Below are 21,358 nucleotides of genomic sequence, written 5' to 3'. Positions count from 1 at the left end.
TGAGGCCAGATTTGGATTCAGGTACTCCTGAATCCAAGGCCAGTGCTTTATCCACTGTACCACCTAGCTGCCCCCAAACATTTCCATATTAGTCATTTTGTATTTTTGTATATTTTTTGGTGAGGCAATGAGGATTAAGTGACTTGCCCAGGATCACACAGCTAGTAAGTGTCAAGTGTCTGAGGCTGGATTTGAACTCAGGTCCCCCTGAATCCAAGGCCAGTGCTTTATTCCACTGTACCACCTGGATGCTCCTCAAACAACTTAATTAATGTCTCAAATTGATTTCTGGAGCAGCAGAACCAACAAAAGGTCAGTGTGAAACAATTTTTCAGCATGAGACAACTTAAGAAATTGGCAGAAAAGGTCTATCTCATTGGGGTGGTCGTCAGGCCAGGACCACAGTGCAACATAGTCCATGGCCATGAAAGCCAGCAGCAGACCTTACAGATGACTGCACTGGGGATAGCAGCAGTTTTAGGGGCTTTCAGCTTATAGATGGTTTATAAAGGGGTCAGACAATTGGTAACAAGGAGATTACAAGGGTCCCTTTGCTGACACTGGGTAAAGAACTCTGTTGCACAACCCATATGTGATTCTAGGGCAAAGTCCTAGGGTGAGGATGAGCACTAGAATGCTAGTGCTTGCTGCTTCAGAGGAGCTGAAATCCTGGTCTTAGTTCTAGGGTGGAGAAAAGTACTTGTGGTTACTCAAAGATAAGAGCAAAATTCAGGAAAACAGTAACTACACCTCTCTTTAGATCATACCGTGTTGGAAGAATTGAAAACTTATAGACTGCCACCCCTCCATTAACTAGCTCTGAAAACAGCAGCACAAAAAAACCTAAAATTTGGGGTAGTGCACCCTACACTCCAAGAAAAGAGCCCAAATTTAACGAAGATAAAAGTCAAGAAATAGGCTAGAAAAATGAGCAAATGAAACAAAAAGAACCTGACCATAGAAAGTTACTATGGTGACAGGGCAAATCAAGACACAAAACCCAGAAGAAGAAAATGAAATCAAAACAGCTACATGGAAAGGATGAAAGAAAAATATAATTTGGTCACAGTTCCCAAAAGAATTTATGGAAGAGCTCAAAAAGAATTTTGAAAATCAAACAAAAGAAGTCATGGGGAAATTGGGGAAAAATTAGAGTGATGCAAGAAAATTATGAAAAGAGAGTCAAGAGTTTGGTAAAAGAGGAACCAAAAATACTGAATAAAAAACACCTTTAAAAAACTGGGCAAATGCTGTGGACAGAGCACTGGCCCTGGATTCAGGAGGACCTGAGTTCAAATCCAGTTTCAGACACTTGACACTTAACTAGTTGTGTGACCTTGGGCAAGTCACTTAACCCCAATTGTCTCACCCCCCCAAAAAAAAACACAAAAAAACTGGGCAAATGAAAAAAAACGAGGCATAAGAATCCAAGGAGAAGAACTCCTTGAAATGCAGAGTTGGCCAAATGGGAAAAGAGTTGCAGAAATTCACTGAATGAAAGAACTCCTTAAAAGTAGAAGTGACTAAAAGGAAAAGGAAGTACAAAGCTTACTGAAAAAAATAATTGCTTAAAAAGTATACTTGGGTAAGAGGAAGCTAATGGGGGCAGCTAGGTGGTGCAGTGGATAGAGCACTGGCCCTGGATTCAAGAGGACCTGAGTTCAAATCTGGCCTCAGACAGTTGACACTAGCTGTGTGACCCTGGGCAAGTCACTTAACCCCAATTGTCTCACCAAAAAAAAAAAAAAAGAAAGAAAGAAAGAAAAGAAAGAAAAGAAATAAGGTAACAAGGGGCAGCTAGGTGGTGCACTGGATAGAGCACCGGCCCTGGAGTCAGACGTACCTGAGTTCAAGTCCGGCCTCAGACACTTAACACTTACTGTCTGTGTGACCCTGGGCAAGTCACTTAACCCCAATTGCCTCACACACACAAAAAAAGAGGAAGCTAATGACTCCATGAAACATCAAGAAACAATAAAACAAAATAAAAGAATGAGAAAGATAGATAAAAATGTGAAATATCTCATTGGAAAAACACCTGACCTGGGAAATAGGTTGAGAATTGATAATTTAAGAATTATTGACCTACCTGAGAGTTATTATCAAAACAAACAAACAAACAAAAGAACCAACACCTAATATTTCAAGAAATTATCAAGGAAAACTGTCCTGATAACTTAGGAGGATAAAATAAAAATTGAAAGATTCCACTGATCACCTCCTGAAAGACATCCCAAAATGAAAATTGCCAGGAATATTGTAACCAAATCCCAGAGTTCTAAGGACAAGAAGGAAATATTGCAAGCATCCAAAAAAGAAACAATTAAAATATTGTCAAGTTAGAATAAGGATGACACAAGATTTAGAAGCTTCTGCGTTAAAGGATTGGAGGCCTTGAAATATGATATTCTGGAATGCAAAGGAGCTAGGATCACAATCAAAATCACCTACACAGTAAAACTGAGTCTAATCCTTCCAGAGGAAAATGGATATTTAATGAAATAGAGAAATTTCAAGCATTCCTGATGAAAAGATCAGAGCTAAATAGAAAAATTGACTTTCAAATACAAGACTCAAGAGAAGCATAAAAACATAAAAATGAAAGAGAATTAAACTGTTTACATATTTACATGAGAAAATACTTTTAACTCCTAAAAATGTTATCATTATTAGCGCAGTTAGAAGGAGTATATGTAAATAGAAGGCATAGATGTGAGTGGACTATGATAGGATGACTTAAAAAAGAAAATGAAGGGGTGCACTGGGAGAAGGGGAAAGGGAGAGATAGAATGTGGAAAATTATCTCACATAAAAGAGGCATGAAAGGAAAAGTTTTTACAGTGGAGAGGAAGATGGAAGGTGGCAGACAAGGTTTGAACCTTATTCTCATTGGAATTGGCTCAAAGAGGGAATAACATACATATTCAGTAAGGTATAGAAATCTATTTTTTCCTACAGGAAAGAAGGAGGGGAGGGAGATAAGAGAACATCTGGACTGATAGAAAGGAGGGTGGATTGGAGGGTGGTGGTAATCAGGAACAAAACAAACTTTTGAAAAGTGAGATAGTGAAAGGAAAGAGAGAAGAAGAAACAGGGGAATATATGATGGAGTGAAATACAGTTAATAATCATAACTATGTATATGAATGGAATGAACTCACTCATAAAACAGAAGTGTTTAGCAGAGTGAATTAAAATCCAGAATGTGACAATATGTTGTTTACAAGAAACACACTTGAAGCAGAAATACACACAGAGTAAAGTTAAAGGGCTGGAGCAGAATCAATTATATTTCAGTTGAAATAAAAAAGGAGGTGCAGAAATCACGATCTTAGGGGAAAAAAGCAAATGCAAAATAGATCTAATTAAAAGAGATAAACAGGGAAACTATATTTTGATAACTGGTATCATAGACACTGAAGTAACTTCAATGCTAAACATATATGCATCAAATGGTACAACTATCCAAATTTTTAAATGAAAAGTTAAGAGTTATGGTATTAAACAGACGGTAAAACTATACGAGTTTGTGATTTCAACTTTCCTTTCTCAGAACTAGATAAATCTAAACAAAAAAGAAAGATGGTAATGAGAGTAAACAGTATTCTAGAAAAATCAGATATGATGGAAAATACTGAATGGAAAGAGAAAGGGATATATTTTCTTCTCAGTGGTACATGGCACCTACATAAAAAAAACCACACACACCTAAACATGTATTACAGCATAAAAACCTCATAACCAAATGCAGAAGGCAGAAATAATAGATGAATCCTTTACAGATCATAAAGCAAAAAAAAATACATATTCTATAAAGGGCCATGGAAATCTAAATTAAAATTAAATGGAAACTAAATAATCTAATCCTGAAGAATGAGTGGGTCAAAGAACAAGTCATATAAATGATCAATAATTTCATTAAAGAGAATGATAACATTGAGACAATATAATAAAATTTAAGGGGTATTGACTAAACAGGGGAAAATTTATATCTCTAAATGCTTGCCTCAATAAAATACTATAAAGAGTAGACCCATGAATTGGGTATGCAACTATTTAAAAAAAAAACAACAAAGAAGAACAAATTAGAAATTGCCAATTAAACAACAAATTGGAAACCCCCCCCCCCCAAAAAAAAGAAACCCAAAACGCAAAGGAAAGATTAATAAAACTGATAGTAAAAAACATTGAATAATAAAATGAGGAGCCGGTTTTATGAAAAAAAAAACAACAATAAAATAGATAAAGCACTAGTTAATTTGATTTTTCAAAAAAAGAAAAACAATCAAATCCACTAGTTTCAAAAATGAAAAGGATGCGGGGCGGCTAGGTGGCGCAGTGGATAAAGCACCAGCTCTGGTTTCAGGAGTATCTGAGTTCAAATCCGGCCTCAGACACTTGACACTTACTAGCTGTGTGACCCTGGGCAGGTCACTTAACCCCCATTGCCCTGAAAAAAAAAAAAAGAAAAGAAAAAAGAAAAATGAAAAGGATGAATTCACATCAATGAATATGAAATTAAAGAAAATATTAGGAGTTATTTTGCAATAAATCTAAGAATCTAAGTGAAATGGATGAATATTTATAAAAATGTAAATTGCCTAGATTAACAGAAGACAAAATAGAATACTTAACCCTGTCTTAGGAAGAGAAATTCATCAAGTCATAAATGAGCTCCCTAAAAAAATATCCCCAGTACCAAAGGGATTTTCAAGTGAAGTCTACCAAACACTTAAAGAATAATTTCATTGCTATATAAACTATTTTTAAAATAGGCAAAGAAATCTAATGAAATTCTTTTTATGACACAAATATGATACTGATTCCTAACCCCAGAAAAGCAAACAGAGAAAAAACCATAGACTTACTTCCCTGATGAATATTGATGCAAAACATTTAAATACTGGCAAAGAAATTACAATAATATATCACAGAGATCACGCATTATGACAAGGTGCGATTTATACCAGGAATGAAGGGGTTAATTCAATATTAGGAAATCTACCAAGACAATATACAATATTGGTAACAAAACCAACAAAAATATGATTATCTCAGAAGATGCAGAAAGAAGTTTTTGACAATATACAACATTCATTCCTATTAAAAAACACTAGAAAGCATAAAAATAAATGGAGCTTTCCTTAAATTTATAAGTAGTATATATCTAAAACCATCAAAAAGGCTTCTCTGTAATGGAGATAAGTTAGAATCTTTCCCAATAACATAAAGGTCACACAGCTGACAACTTTCTGAGGCTGGATTTGAACTCAGTTATTCCTTATTTCAGGCCCAGCACTATATCCCAATGAGTCACTTAGCTGTACCAAATCTCACACTGTTATTACAAAGTTGAAATATTCAAAACAATCTGTTCCAGGATAAGAAATGGAGTGGTGGAACAGTGAAATATATGAGGTATGCAATACATAGTAGTAAATGACCATAGTAATCTAGTGTTTGATAAATGCAAAGATCCAAAGTTTTTGGGATAAGAACTTACAATTTGACAAAAAATCATGGGAAAACTTGAAAGTGATTTGATAGAATCTGGGCCTAGACCAACATCTTATATTGTATACCAAGAGAAGGTAAAAATAGGTACATCTTTTAAACATAAAAGGTGATATCATAAGCAAATTAAAGGAACATGAAATAATTTATCAGTCATAACTATGAATGATGGAAGAGGGGCAGCTAGGTGGCGCAGTGGATAGAGCACCGGCCGTGGAGTCAGGAGTACCTGAGTTCAAATCCGGCCTCAGACACTTAACACTTACTAGCTGTGTGACCCTGGGCAAGTCACTTAACCCCAATTGCCTCACTAAAAAAAAAAAAAAGAAGTGGAAGGAAGCTTAGAGATCAACTAGTCCTATTCCTATCATTTGATAGATGGGGAACCTGAGGCTCAGAGAATTGAATGTATTTGTCTGGAATCCCACAGCAAAGTTCCGTGGAAAGGCTGTCACATGTGGCATTAAAGTATGTGGGTTCAGGAAGGGAAGGGGAGGGGAGGGGAGGGGAGGGGAGGGAAGGGAAGGGAGGGAAGGGGAGGGGAGGGGAGGGGAGGGGAGGGGAGGGGAGGGGAGGGGAGGGAAGGGGAGGGAAGGGAAGGGAAGGGAAGGGAAGGGAAGGGAAAGGGAAAGGGAAAGGGAAAGGGAAGGGAAGGGAAGGAAAGGGAAAGGGAAAGGGAAAGGGAAAGGGAAAGGGAAAGGGAAAGGGAAAGGGAAAGGGAAAGGGAAAGGGAAAGGGAAAGGGAAAGGGAAAGGGAAAGGGAAAGGGAAAGGGAAAGGGAAAGGGAAAGGGAAAGGGAAAGGGAAAGGGAAAGGGAAAGGGAAAGGGAAAGGGAAAGGGGGGAAGAAAAGAAGGAAGGAAGGACTTATTAAGTGTGTACTATGTACCAGGCACTCTTCTAAGAGCTTTACAAATATGATTTCATTTGGCACTTGGAGAGAATTAGATATCTTTTGATAAAAAGATTTTTCTTGGATTAGGCTATTGGATAGCCAATAACAGTCTATTCCTCACAACTCAGAACTCGAATATATTTTATTTTGTGTTATTCTCTGTAGTATTACAAGCTAAATTACTACTTAACAAGGGGTTAAATTAGCCTTGAACTTACAGAAACTGTGTACCTATTTATTAATGGATATAGTATCCTGAGGGAACCTTCATCCTGACCCCTTGTTGTAGTAAGAGCTGACAGATCCCCAAGCCCAAAATTTGGCCTCAATCTGCAGTCATGATGACAAACATTCCTCACCCAGTCATATCCTGAAACCATGCTCTTCCTGTTACCTTGCTATTACATGAACCCTGATGACCTTAAACTTTGTATATTTGCCATGGGTTGATATGCCCACCAACTATCCACCCTCCCCCCACCATGTTTCTATGTTCAACATAGAAAAGTATCTACTCAACAATAAATTAAAGAATTGATGAATGTTTGTTTGGCATAATGTGGGAAAAACTACTGACTTTGATGCTTTGTTCCTATGGTTATACATTCAAAGAATTTAGAGCTGGAACAAGCTCATCTTGAAATGAAATGGCTTGTCCAATGTTGCACAGATAGTAAAGTTCAGATTTCCTCACTCCAAACCCAGTGTTCTTCCCACTATACCACAACTAGTTGGTTCTGACTTTTTCATGAGAGCATATGGAATAATTTCCTTAATTTAAGCAATGACTACATTTAATTTTTAATGGTATTCAATACTATATGTCAGAGGCTAAATGTCCTTTAGCAATTCACCCTCCACCCACACATACCATGACATCCAACTCTCCCCTTCAATAAAAACTCTACCCTTACTTGTTCCATGATACTATTTGATAATTACCTTCTTTTTAGTTCCAAAACTCTGTGCATCCCATTGCTAATTGCCACACACTGACACACTGTGGCATTAGACCCTTATTTTTCTTGAAGTGAAAAGCTAAAATTATCATATTCCACAAAAAGTTATGCCCAAGTGAAAATGGTAACAGGAGAATCCCCAGGGATCCAGATGTCATGGCTAAAAAGGAAGAGAGCTTTCTTTCTTGGACAATAAGTCAAACATCTTGTAATGAAACTCTGGAAAGTGAACTTTTTTAAGGCAATGTCCTCATTGAAATGATACCACCATATGGTATTCAATTTGACAAGCATTTTTTTCAATATTTAAGAGAAACTGAATAAGGAAACAACATTTATTCTCCTAAAAATGTAATTTGACTGAACAGTGTGGTATGATTGGAAATATATTAGACAAGAAATCAGGTGACTTGGCTTATAGTTGGGCTCTATCACTCTATAACTATGTGAACCCAGACAAGTAACTTCATATATCTACTTCTGATTCTTCAACTACTTTAAGTATGAAAATAATAATAACTATAACAATAACAAAAGCTAACATTTATATAGCATTTCAGGGTTTATAAAACATGTTACAAATATTTCATTTGAAATAAATTCAAGTATTAAGATAAGATGTTGAAATAGAACAGAATTAGAATTCTAGTATTCTCAGATTTAGTCCCTCTGCCATTAACTGTCTCATCTTAGCTAACTTATTTTTTTCTAAACCTGTTTCCTCATTTGTAAAATCAGGGGTTCGGATTAAGACTTGGATGTCTGAGGCTCTTTATAGCTCTAAAATACTAAGGTTCTATAACTAGAAAACACAAGGAGAGAAACAGGAAAGCAGGAGAGGGGGGGTGCGTCACTGGACAACCACTGGATATTTTAGATTACTTTGAGTGGAGAACAGAGAACCTTGAGCAAGAATAGAAAAGGTGGGTAGATATCAAGGCCAACAATTTCCTCCCTCCCCTCTCCCTTTTCAGGTATGTTATGGTGGGGATTCTTTTCATTCATGAGTTAAACTAAATAGTTGCTGTGTTCCTTTCTAATAAATTCTGTGATTTCTTCTACATTTAGCTTAGGGATATCCCATATTAAGGTCCATGACCCTCTATTACCTTTCCAAATACACATCTAGGGAAGATGAAGAGGCAGCAAAGAGACTCAAACAAGATGCAGCTACCAAGTGACTATGTAATAACCACAGAGGTTAAAATAGAAAACTTTGGAAAAGTTCTTCTGGGAAGGGCTCATATCAAAGTGTGACTAAAATCACTTCATCATTTTGCCTGTTTGGGTTTTTATTTTATTTTATTTTATTTTATTTTATTGAGCCCACTACCAACATGATCCTGGATTCTGCAATGCTATATCAAGAGAACACAAGCTTTGCGTGTTCCTTCCAAACATGAAAGGATTTGAGTTCAAATGAAACACTGGACATTGTGCCTGTCATCTGAGCTAAATAAAAAGAGGCTCATCACCAGGGTGGCCACAAGGTGGTCAAGTTTTTCAGCCACAGCAATTCATAAGCATATTAATTGAGGCAAGGAGTAGGGGTTGCAATCATTCTCACTAGACAGCATATCCATATACTACTGAAGTCACAGATGTGATTGTATATCTAGTTTTGCACTGAGAACTATGTAAGATAGAAAAGAAGATATGGCTCTCTCCCAATAGCAAAATAAGACAAACACATCTAAAACACAGAACAATATAAGACTGGTATGTGAGCAGGTACTGAGCAGTGTGGTGCAGTCTGTTCAGGCCATAGGAGATCGATCAATCATTCAGCAATTTTCCAGATGGAACTTATGTCTAAAGGGCAAATCCTTCATGTCAGCCACATGCCAAGTAAGTCTTGGTACATTTCTTTGTTCTATGCCTAAGACAATTTTATTGATTCCTTTTGGAGGAACTGGGAACTTGGTGAATGAATGAATAAAAAAGCACTCATTAGGCACTTACTATATGTTAAGCAGTACTAAATGCTAGGGATATGAGTAGAAAAACCAATAGCTCCTATTATCAAGGACCTCACTCTAATTGGGGGTGGAAAAAACATAAAGCAAAGTTCATCTGCAAGCTGTATGGAAAGGCCTGGATGACCCAAAGGTGCTTCTGTATAGTGCTTCAGGGTATAGTGAAGAGCAGATGTTAAGGATATGGTGGCAAGAGAGACAGTAATACTTGGCGGTCCTCCATCTCATCTGAAGGAATAGTGTTATTAACTCCTTTTTCATCAAAGCAGTATCAACAGTCAAGAAACTCCATATGGGTTCTAACAAACTAAGACTGAAAAAAGGGAAATGGAGACCAGAAGTGAGAGTAATCCCAGTGGTGGTGGAACTTTCTGCTACTTGACCAGCAGGATTAGGGAGAGAAAGCATTTTAAATAGTTTACCAATTAGTCAATGTTAACCAGATTGTGGCTAAGAAAGGGGCCCCATTTCACAACAAGAACCCATAATCCTCATGTAAGATGCCTTTTTAGAGGAGCAGGCAGGAAGAGCTTATAACTTTGTGGATCTGGGTTTGCAGTGAAGTATTAGGAATTCCTCTGGAGGTATAGGGAGATATAAAACAGGCCTATTGGAAAGAAGTGGAACTCTAGATTATAAGAACTGCATTATAAATGTTGAAGAGCTTTAAGCAACATAGCCAATCACTTTAATGAGGAATTTAAAGTTTTATAATTTATCTCAGAGAAGAGGAGATTGAGGGAAGGAGTGTCTAATGGTCTGGTTGGTGTCAAGAAGCATCAAACTTTAAGATTGATGACAGACAAGTGAGACATCCTTCATTCTGATTAAAACACATGGATGATAAATGACCAAACCAATTGACATGGAGTAGTGTCTGATAGGCATGCTTCTGATGGCTAGTCCAGGATGGGGAAAATCAACCTTACCCCTTCTTCTTTATTGATTAGAAAGCCCAACTCCTGAAAATGTCTGCTGAGAGACTGGACCAGCTGTCATTATGACGTAGTTATTTCAACCTGATTTTTTTTTCCAGAAAAGGCTCTAGAGCTCATAATAACCCCATTAAAGTGACCATGAAGGGAAATTTTATACTTAAAAAAGTCAGTAGGATCCAATGGAATATATAAATAGATTAGAAGTAGACAAAACTGCCAAGTTTGTCTTTGATAATAATCTAGACACATTTGGGGGGTTTTTACTCTATGGCACAACTCCCCATAATTTTCTGTAGTCCTCTGCTTCAGCCTCTCTTTCCCTACCCTAAACCCTAATCAAAACATACTATCAAAAAATCTATTCTTTATACTTTGGTGTGAATTTAGGTCCTTCATGATCTCTCATGAAAATGTCTGCAATTTAAACTTTACCTGTGCCTAGGGAATTAAAACTTTATCCCTTTATTAAAGGATTTTCAGTCATTAATGTAAGGATAGGGAAGATACTTTGCACTGGGGCAGAAGAGGTTCTGAAAACACAACATGTAGGTAAGCTGAATAGTCTGCCTAAGTGTTTGGAACTATAAGGAAGACTCTGAAGAGAACCCAGCCCCCTGATGCACTGAGCAATTTTGTAGGACCTGCCCTTGATCTTAAAGGATGAAAAAACCTGGGATTCATGAAGTAGCTTAAAACCAAGGCAAAAGGCAAACAGTTCCTGTCCCGAAATCTCAAATCGCACCCTGGTTGTTATATTGATTCGGTGAAACTGCCTGCCTGCTTATTTCTGATACAGCAATTTACAATTTGAACTCCACTCTCTGCCCATTTTTTCTTACCTGACAAAACACCAAACTGGACTTTCATCTATACACTCTGACCCTCTTCCTTCCTGCTTCTGTCCTTTTGTTTATCTTGGACCTTTGGGAAGTTTGGTGAACTTTGACAACACTGCTGTGCCTAGGTTCCCATGGGAGGTTTGGTGACTTGCATCTCAGGACACTAATAGCTTGACTGTATACTTTGACCACACCTTTGTCTGTGTCCTGCCTAGTTTTTGTTTTGTTTTGTTTTGTTTTTTAAGTGAGGCAATTGGGGTTAAGTGACTTGCCCAGGGTCACACAGCTAGTAAGTGTTAAGTGTCTGAGGCCGGATTTGAACTCAGGTACTCCTGAATCCAGGGCCGGTGCTTTATCCACTGCGCCACCTAGCCACCCCGTCCTGCCTAGCTTTGATTCTGACAAATACTCAAAGGCCTAACTTTTTTTCTGTGTCCTACATACTGCCAATCTTAGTTTCACTCTCAGTATTCACAGAAGCTACTCTGTCCTCAGCAGCTCTTGTTTCCTATAACTCTATATGATCCAATGTGGGTAACCTTTGAATCCAGACATGTTTAGATACCCCTTAAGATAATACTGGCTTTAGTAAGGTTTCAGTGGAATCCTGAGTGGAAAGAGTAGTGCCAAGTTTGGAGGCAACATTTCCTAAAGGGTACATGGGAAACTTAGCGAATGTTCACAGACAAAAATACATCTGACAACATCCTTTGTGGAGCCCTAAAAAGACTGATGCATTGTGGGAAATAATAAAAATGGTTTTAATCATTCGTTTGCTTCCAAATGAACAAGAGCTTCTTTTGAGATTATTTTCACCCTCAGATAATCCTGACATAACCAGTATCTGACTGTCTTTCATGCCCTCGGCCCACTTCTCTATTTCCACAATTGCCACCACAAGATAAGTTACCTCAACTTATTTTACCTTATTCCCTTTCCATCTTCTAAAAAAAGTGTTCAGAATGTTGTGATTTTTTTCTGTATTTGTAGAACATTTCCTCATTCACTTCCAACCACTTTTTCCCCTCTCTACCCTTTGAAAATCATTCATTTTAATCATCAAAATCTTTCCATATATGCTTCAAGTCATACCCTACCACTACCTTCCTGGTTCATATTGTCATCACCTCACACCTCGATAATGAAATAATAACAATAGTGTATATTTAAATATCACTTTGACATTTGAAATTATTTTTCCTAGATTATCTCATTTGATCCTCACAACCCTGTGAGGTAGGTACTATTATCCTGGCCATAGATGAGGAACCTGAAGCTCAAAGAGGGTTAAGTGACTTAATCAATGATCAACCAACAAACATTTATTAAACACCTGCCATTGTCAGACAATGCACTAAGCCCTGGGAATACAAAAAGAGGTAAAAGTTTCTACCCTCAAGGAATTTATAACCTAATGGAAGAGAAAATATAAAAACAAATATAGATAAAGCAAGCTATGTACAGGAGAACAGGGAAATAAGAGAGGAAAAGCACTAGAATTAAGAGGGGTTGGAGGGGGCTTCCAGTAAAGAAAAGGATTTTAGTTGGGCCATAATAAAACTAGGGAGGTCATTAGGCAGAGTGGAGGAGGAAGAGCATTCCAGGCATGGAAGACAGCCAACCAAAATGTCCAGAGTTGAGAGTTGGAGGGTCTCTTCATGGAATGGCCAAGAGGTCAGTGTCACAGGATCAAAGAGTATATGTTAGGAAGTAAGGTGTAAGAATATATACACAGGGGGATAGTTTCTTGGGCGCATTTTGAACCCAGGTCTTCCTGATTCAAAATCCAGCTCTCCACCCACTACTATTCCCTGCCTCCAAGAACTTTTTTTTTCAGGTTAAACATTTCTATTTATATTTTTCTGTTCCAATCTCTATCCTTCCTTTCCTGCCTCCCCTCCCTCCTTCCCAAGGTGGCAACAATCCAATATGGGTTTTACAAATAAGATCATCATCATATTTGCCACTTAATGAAAGAATGAAAAATAGCATGCTTCAGTCTGTTCCATCAATATCAGTTCTTTTTTTTAGAGGTGGAGAGTATGTTTCATCAATATTCTTTTGGGATTGTCTTGGATTATTATATTGTTGAGAATAGTTAAGTCATTCACAGTTCTTCATCGAACAATATTGCTGTTTCTATGTACAGTGTTCTCTTGGTTCTGCTCACTTCCCAATACATCATTTCATACATGTCTTTCCAGGCCTTTCTGAAGTCATCATATTTGTCATTTCTTACTGCACAGTAATATTACATTACCATCCTATACCACAGTTTGTTTAGCCATCCCCTAATTGATGGGCATACCTTTGATTTCCAATTTTTAGGCACTGCAAAAATGGCTGCTATAAATATTTTTGTACAAACAGGACTTTTTCTCTTGGCAATGTCTTTGGGATATAAACCAAGTAGTGGTAATGCTGGATCCAAAGGTATACACAATTCTATAGCCCTTTGGGCATAGTTCCAAATTGCTCTCCAGAATGGTTGAATTTCACAACTTTTCACAACTCCACCAATAACTCTTTAACTTGATCTCTTACCTGCAGTCTCTCCTTCCTCCAATCCATCTCATATAGGTTTATAAGCTAATTGACCAATTTATTATGTGCTGGGCACCTTGCTAAGCACAAATATTATCTCACTTGAATCTCACAAAAATGCTAGGAGTTAGGCACTATTATTATCCCTATTTTACAGTTGAGGAAACTGAGGCAAAGAGAGGTTAAGTAATTTGCCCAACATCATACAGCAAGTAAGTGTCTGCAGCCAGATTTGAACTTCACTCTGTCCCCAGATCCAGCTCTCTATCCACTATTCTATGATTGAAAAAGCAAATTTGAGGGTACTAGCTAGCTAGCACAGGTCTATGTTTCAAAGAACTTGATAATAGGCAAGGAATCTCTTTCCAGGGAGGAAACATCCATTCCTGCCAGTTAAGGCTCTGGTAATCAGATACAACTTTCATAGGAAGAAAAGCCATAAAATTTTTTGCTAATCCAACAATTTCTGCCTTCTAAGAATTATAACAGGAAAAGCTTCCGCATTTTGAACTAAAAATCAATGGTAGAGCCCATCACTACAAAGCAAAAGAGGCAATACTTTCTAATCAACTAAGGATCCACCCCAAACCTGAAGGCAGTCACATGGAGGAGCTCTGAAGTCTTGTGCCCAGGTTGAGCCACAATTGTCAGTGACCAGCAGAGAGCAGTGGAATTACAGAATAATGACTATGTAAGAGCTGCAGGAATCAGTGTCTGGGAGAAACCACACACCGCCCCAAACATCTGTCAGAGATGTTATAAGCAGCAAAGACTGCACATCATGTGAGACTTTGGAGAGAAGGCCCTGTGAGAGCAGAAATGATGACATCACCAGAAAACATCCATGACTGCACCACCAGAGGCAAGAGCTACACCTCCATTCATGTGCACGAGACACATATTTCACATAAGCGTGACTCTCCAAAAGAGATCCTCAGATGAGCCCACTCTTTCTAATGATGACATGTCAGTTTATGGGAGAATATGCCCTAAATTTATGGGGAAATCTTTTATTGGTACTTGTCTTAGTTTGCTATTTCATTAAAATTCTTTGTATTTAATTGTCTTCAGGGCAAAGGATGTAGCTCATAATCAAGAATAAGACACTTACATATAATCCTACTGGGTGAAAGGTGTGGAATGGACATTTAATGAAAAGGAGACTTCCCAACATTCCTGATGAAAAGATCAAAAAGCTGCATAGACATTTTGAAGTACAAATGTGGGGAAGGTGGGGTGGGGGAGGTGCACAGCTAGGTTGCCCAGTGGATAGAGTACCAGCCCCGAAGTCAGGCAGACTCATCTTCTTGAGTTTAAATCTGGCCTTGGACATCTATTAGCTGTGTGATCCTGGGCAAGTCACTTAACCCTTCTTCCCTCGGTTCCCTGATGTGCACAATGGGCCAGAGAAGGAAATGGCAAGGGGGCAGCTAGGTGACACAGTGGTTAAAGCACCGGCCCTGGATTCAGGAGGACCTGTGATCAAATCCAGGCTCAGACACTTGATAGTTACTAGCTGTGTGACCTTGGGCAAGGCACTTAACCCTCATTGCCCAGTGCAAAAAAAAAAAAAAGAAAAAGAAAAAGAAAAAGAAAGAAATGGAAAACCACTCTAGTATCTTTGTGAAGAAAACTTCAAATGAGGTCATGAAAAATCAGACACGACTGAAAAACAATAACACAGAAGTCAAAAGAAATATAAAAAAGGTAAGCAGGAATGAACAATCATAAGGGACTAGACAGCAATAAATTGTTTATATTCTAATATGTGGAAATAATATATGTGTCCCCTCTGAACCTTATAATCAGAGTTGTTAGGGGGAGTCTATTTTAATAGAAGTCAATGGAGTAGCTCTATTGTATCCTAATGATACTAAAAGATTAATGGAAAGAGAAGGGAAATTACCTCTCATATTTTGGGTGTAAATATAGAAGTCAAAGAAAATGCAGACATGGAGGAAACAGATGCTTGAATCTCACTTGGATATTCACTGGACAAAGGAAGGAAGAATATACATAGAAAGAATATTTCATTAAAAATGGACACAGGAGAGAAAGGGGAGAAGGGAGAAGAAGACATGAGGGAGAACTTGAGGGAGATTAAGAGATGGATTAGTCCCAAACTAAGGATGTACAAAAATATTTATAGTAGCTCTTTTTTTTTCTTGTGGCAAAGAATTAGAAACTGAGGGGATGACCATGAAGAAGGTAATGGCTGAACAAATAATGGTGTATGAAAGTAATGGAATATTAATGTGCCATAAAAAATTATAAAAGTAACCTTGTAAGAACTTATTCAGAATGAATTGAGCAGAACGTGGAAAATGGTTTGTACAATGACAACAATATTGTAAAGAAAAACAACTCTGAAAGACAAGAACTCTGATGACTGCAATGACCAACCATATTTCCAAGGCACTCATAATGAAACTGGCCACTCACCTCCTAATAGAGAGGTGAAAGGCTCAGATTGTAGAATGAGATATTTTCTTTGGACGTGGCCAATGTAAAAATTCTCTTTTGCCTGTCTACACATGTTTGTAACTGGGGGTGGGGTGGGAATAATGTATAATCTGACTAAATAGAAAATTCTAACATATTGGTAGAGGCTTCTGAGCTATGATTTGGAGTGGATATGGTTACAAAAAGTACCTTGAACCTAGTCCTGGGTGATTTGTTGCTCTAGTTGTGTGTGTGTATGTGGCGGGGGGTTGGGGGAGGTGTCCAAAGGTATTCACATAGGTTAGAAGGCTCCTAAAAACCCCTGCCACCAAAAGGCACAGCTCATAAGTGATTATTTATGGTCATTTGATTACTCAATATGTTTTTTTTGGGGGGGGGGGTTGGGTTTTTTGCAGGGCAATGAGGGTTAAGTGACTTGCCCAGGGTCACACAGCTAGTAAGTGTCAAGTGTCTGAGGCCAGATTTGAACTCAGGTCCTCCTGAATCCAGGGCAGGTACTTTACCACTGTGCCATCTAGCTGCCCCCTCAATATGGTTTTTTTTTGTTTTTTTTTGTTGTTTGTTTTTAATCCAAGAATCTTTTTATTATGTTTTTTAGTCATTTAAGCCATGAATTCGTAGGGGATTGGTTCCAACAGCTCGGGTTCCTTGCCATTGGTCCTCACAAAGTGTGCTTCTCTGGGTGGAGCAGGCTGACGTTTCAGTTGAACCCAGGTGCCTTTTTCTTTGGCTTCCTTCTTCTTCTGGTCATTTTCTTTTACCCTCTTCAGGAAGCTATTTCTGCTCTTAGAATGCTTAATATGCTCAATACGCACATTAATTCTCTTGGCTAGAATCTTGCCCTTAACCTGTTTGTTTACAACAATGCCTACAGCATGTTGAGTACATTATAGACCCGTCCGGTCTTGCCATGGTAACATTTGTGGGGCATTCCTTGCTGAACTGTGCCCATACCCTTGATATCTACAATGTCACCTTTCTTGTATATCCGCATATACGTAGCCAAAGGGGACAACACCATGTTTTCTAAAGGGCCTAGAAAAACATGTAACGTGGTTCCTCTCCTTTTTCCTTTTGTGTTCGTCATTTTGGCAACTCACTGGAATATGGCGGAGCCGGCGGAAAGGAACTCAATATGGTTTTAAAATCACTTTTTTACCAGTTTATATTGAAAGGCTAACTGCTCAACTGTAATGGTGAGTATGGCTGCTCCAATGCTAACAGTCCAACCCTTTGCCCCACACACAGTTTCTGGAGCCCTCCAGTCTGCAATCAGCAGGGCCCTGGCCTCACTTCTTTATGCCAAAGAGACAAAGTACAAAGTTTAATTGAATGGGCCCCAAGAGTTGGGTCTGCAAGGTAAAAGCACCTGCTGGGCCTCTGATTGCTTCTTGTTCATGTCTAAGGAGGGATTCAGAGGGCAGTGAGGGCTGGGATAATGGCAGTGAATGAAAGCCTGAGGCATTTAATTCTCACAGCATCTCCTCCTCCTCTTCCCAGCATCTCTTCACCAGGTGACATGCTTAGCAGATGGAAAGGACCGAAAGATTCACTCAAGAGACTTCTGAATCACTCCCCATGGGGCAGAAACAAAACAGTTGTGCAGAAAAACACACATTATCCTGTGACAAGTTATCTGTTCCTTTGTCTTGAGCTTATGCCAAAACAAAAAGAATCCTTTTTGCTTGCAGAATGCTTTATGCTTTTGGAAGCGCTTTCACTCACAGCACTTCATTGGTCACCTTGACAGCATTGTGACAGTCAGGATTGATGTTGGTATCCCCATTTTATAGATTAGGAATCCAAAACTCAGAAAGGTTTCCTGCCTCATCCAAGGTTACACTGAGTTAATAATAGATCTGAGCTGTGTGACCCTGGGCAAGTCACTTAACCTCACCAAAAATAATAATAATAATAATAATAATAATAATAGATCTGGAGAAAGGAGAAGCAGCAGCAATATTTGCTGCATGCTCAATCCAAAAGATTTGGGGATCCCAAAAATATTTTTTAGCAGAAAAAGATGCTATGATAGTTACTATTTGGGTCTAAGGTAAGATGAAGGCAGGAACAATAACTTGGACACTTTAGAAGGGCCTTTTGGTATTAAGCATTTCTCTTGTTAACTTGGAAAATTTCAACTCAACGGAACTCACTCACCTACCCATTTCTTCTTTCAATGCTGTATGACAGAGTTTCCTGTGCTAATCTTGTATGGTAAATGGCTAGCACCACAGAACCAGGATCAGAACCAGGGTGAGATCATATCTTAACTAGCCTTGGAAGTCAATACCTGGAAGATGATATATTAACCTTAACAAAGACATCAGCTCCTTTTGATGTCGCATTGTCTAAACAATCAGGGAGGCACAAAAGGACAAAATGTCATTAAGGACAGGTTGCTTTCTGGGGAGGGATTCAGAGAAATTAGATCAAAGAATGGGGTACCTATTACAGGGGAGATAGCCTGCTTTTTTTTTTTTGGTGGGGCAATGAAGGTTAAGTGACTTGCCCAGGATCACACAGCTAGTAAGTGCCAAGTGTCTGAGGCCAGATTTGAACTCAGGTCCTCCTGAATCCAGGGCCAGTGCTTTAGCCACTGCGCCACCTAGCTGCCACTGAGGAACTGTTTCAAAATATGAACTCAAGTCACTTTATTTCTCTAGGCCTCCATATTCATCTATAAAATGAAGCAGCAGCATGAAACTAAGGAGATGATGCTGGATTTAGAATCCAAGAACAGTGTTTAAAACTCATTTGTGATCTTACTACCTGTGAACTCTTTGTCAAGTTTTTTACCCCCTCTAGTGTTCGGGGTTGTTGTTGTTTGGTCATTTCTGTAATGTCCAACTATGTGAACCCATTTGGGGTTTTCTTGGCAGAGATACTTGGAATAGTTTGCTATTTCTTTCTCTGGCTCATTTTACAGATAAGGATACTGAGGTAAGCAGGGTTAACTGACTTGTCCAGGGTCACACAGCTAGTAAGGGTCTGAGGACAGATTTGAATTCAGGTCTTCCTGATTCCAGGCTTGGCACTCTATCTGCTGAGTTCTTTAGCTACCCAGTTTTTAGGGCACTCGTTTGTAAAATGAAACAGTCTATATGACCTCTAATGTCTTTTCCAGCTTCAGAGTGATGCTTAAATCACTGTTTGATCTCTAAGGTTCTTCTGAGCTCTGAACCCTATAATCCTGACCATATTAAACCTCAGGCTCCATCCCGAAGGGTTATTGTTGTTCATTTTCACTCATATGTGATTCTTCCTGATCCCATTTAAGGTTTTCGTGGCAAAGATACTGCAGTGATTTGACATTTCCTTCTCCAGTTCATTTTACAGATGAGGAAACTGAGGCAAATCTGAGGCCAGAATGGTATTCTATCCACTGTGCCACCTAGCTGACCCAGAACGTAGCTACAAAAATTTCCTCTCCTTTGTTGGCTCTCTCTTCCTTCTATTCAGAGTTTGAGGTACATGACATCCCCATTATCTACTGCAAAAGAAAGACTGAGCTGAATGGGCAAATTATCGAGAAATTCAGCACAGCCATGTAAGGTGATTGTAGGAGTCAGGGAGACAACTAACTTTTCAGGAGAGGAAGATGCATTGTGCAAACTGCTAAGCAAGCATTGGAAAGCTAAAGTCACAGCTGACTAAGCCCTCACCAAACCAGAGCAGCCATTAAACATATTTCTAATTTGTTTTCCTTTAACCTGCTTCCATGGGACAGCCTAATAGATTAAATGATGTTTCAGTGATGACAGGAAAGTGGTGGGGGTAGATTTGTCCTTGCAATTAAGACACAAAACATACATATATGTTCTTTAAAACTGTATTTCAGTAGCTTAGTAAGAGAGTTGTGTAATAAAACTAATACCCATGAGCTCCATGATTTGTTTTTTTGACTAAAGAAACGAAAAGATCACAGCTTAGGCAACAGTAGAATTTGTGGTGCAGTTGGAATCAGAGGTCCTGGGTTTGAATCCTGACTCTGACACTTACTACATGAACCCTTGGCCCAGCCACTTTATCTTGCTGGGCCTCAGTTTTCCCATTTGAAAAATGAGTTGTTGGACTAGATGAATCCTAAGATTCCTTCAGTTCAATATGTATGGCCCTCTGTTTATTTTTCTTGCTACCAGATAATCTTTTTGAATGTCAAGACTCAGTCTCAGAATGAAGGTAACTCTAAGAAGAGGTTGGAGAGCAAGACTTCAGGGAGAATCTCATAGATATATTCAATCATTATCATCTTTCAGGATTAATGATTTTGTCAGGTCCCTTCTATGAACAAGCTTATGGGATAAATAGGTAAGAGACCTTAAAGACAAAGGATTTGGGGGCAATGGGGAAGGGGGAGCAGGGTTGAAAAGATACAACTAGAAGAAAGATGGCTGCTGAAATAACTGGAGGAATGAAGAAAAGAAGGGCCATAAGAGAAACAATACCTCATCATTTTATTTGGGGTCTCTGATTATATAGTATGTAAAGGACCCTGCTGTAAATCCTTTATAAAGTTGAGGGTTTTGGGTTTTTTTGTTTTTGTTTATGTTTTTGGGGGGTTTTTATGGTGAGGCAATGAGGGTAAAGTGACTTGCCCAGGGTCACATAGCTAGTAAGTGTCAAGTGTTTGAGGTCAGATTTGAAATCAGGTTCTCATGAATCCAGGGCCAGTGCTCTATCCACTGTGCTACCTAGCTGTCCCTAAAGTTGAGTTCTTTATAAAATAATAATCCTTCCCTAATTGGTGCTGTCATTGAACCACAGAATGGCATAGTTGGAAGAGCCTTTAGAGATCAATTAGTTTTGTAATGATTGGAATGACGCCACCTACTGGAGACTTACTATAGGACAGCTCCACCATGAGGAGAATGCCTCAGAGGGCAAGGCCATGTGGCTTTTCCTTGGCATCAGAAGTAATGTTTGCGCATGGGTACTGTCCACCAAGGCTACCAGCCAATCAACTTGAGGAGCCTCCCATTTTCTGGGAGGGGACAGGAAGGAGGAAGGAGGGCCTGCTCTGAGAAATCTGTCTCTTTTTGGTGTTCCTGACTTTATGGTGGTGGTGGTGGCAGCAGAGGACTTCACAGGAAAATTGAGGAAAGATAGGATTGCCATGGTGTTGGAATTCTGTTCTCAATCTTTCTCTATCTTTCAATAAACCCTTAAAAACCTAAACTCATTTTATCAGTGATTTTAGTCAGTTTCCCCCAAAACTGGGGGAACAGATTA

General features: G+C 38.7%; 1 protein-coding gene and 1 pseudogene across 1 annotated transcript in view; both read right to left on the bottom strand.

Annotated features, from left to right (window-relative positions):
• CLSTN2 (calsyntenin 2) overlaps positions 1 to 21,358 on the bottom strand; it is a 983,983-nt gene that overhangs the window by 737,117 nt on the left and 225,508 nt on the right. The window lies entirely within an intron of this gene.
• LOC122746774 lies at positions 16,693 to 17,238 on the bottom strand (annotated as a pseudogene).

Source organism: Dromiciops gliroides, chromosome 3 (genome assembly GCF_019393635.1).
Source record: "Dromiciops gliroides isolate mDroGli1 chromosome 3, mDroGli1.pri, whole genome shotgun sequence".
Classification (NCBI taxonomy): Eukaryota; Metazoa; Chordata; class Mammalia; order Microbiotheria; family Microbiotheriidae; genus Dromiciops; species Dromiciops gliroides.
This window is presented reverse-complemented; position numbering and strand designations above follow the sequence as displayed.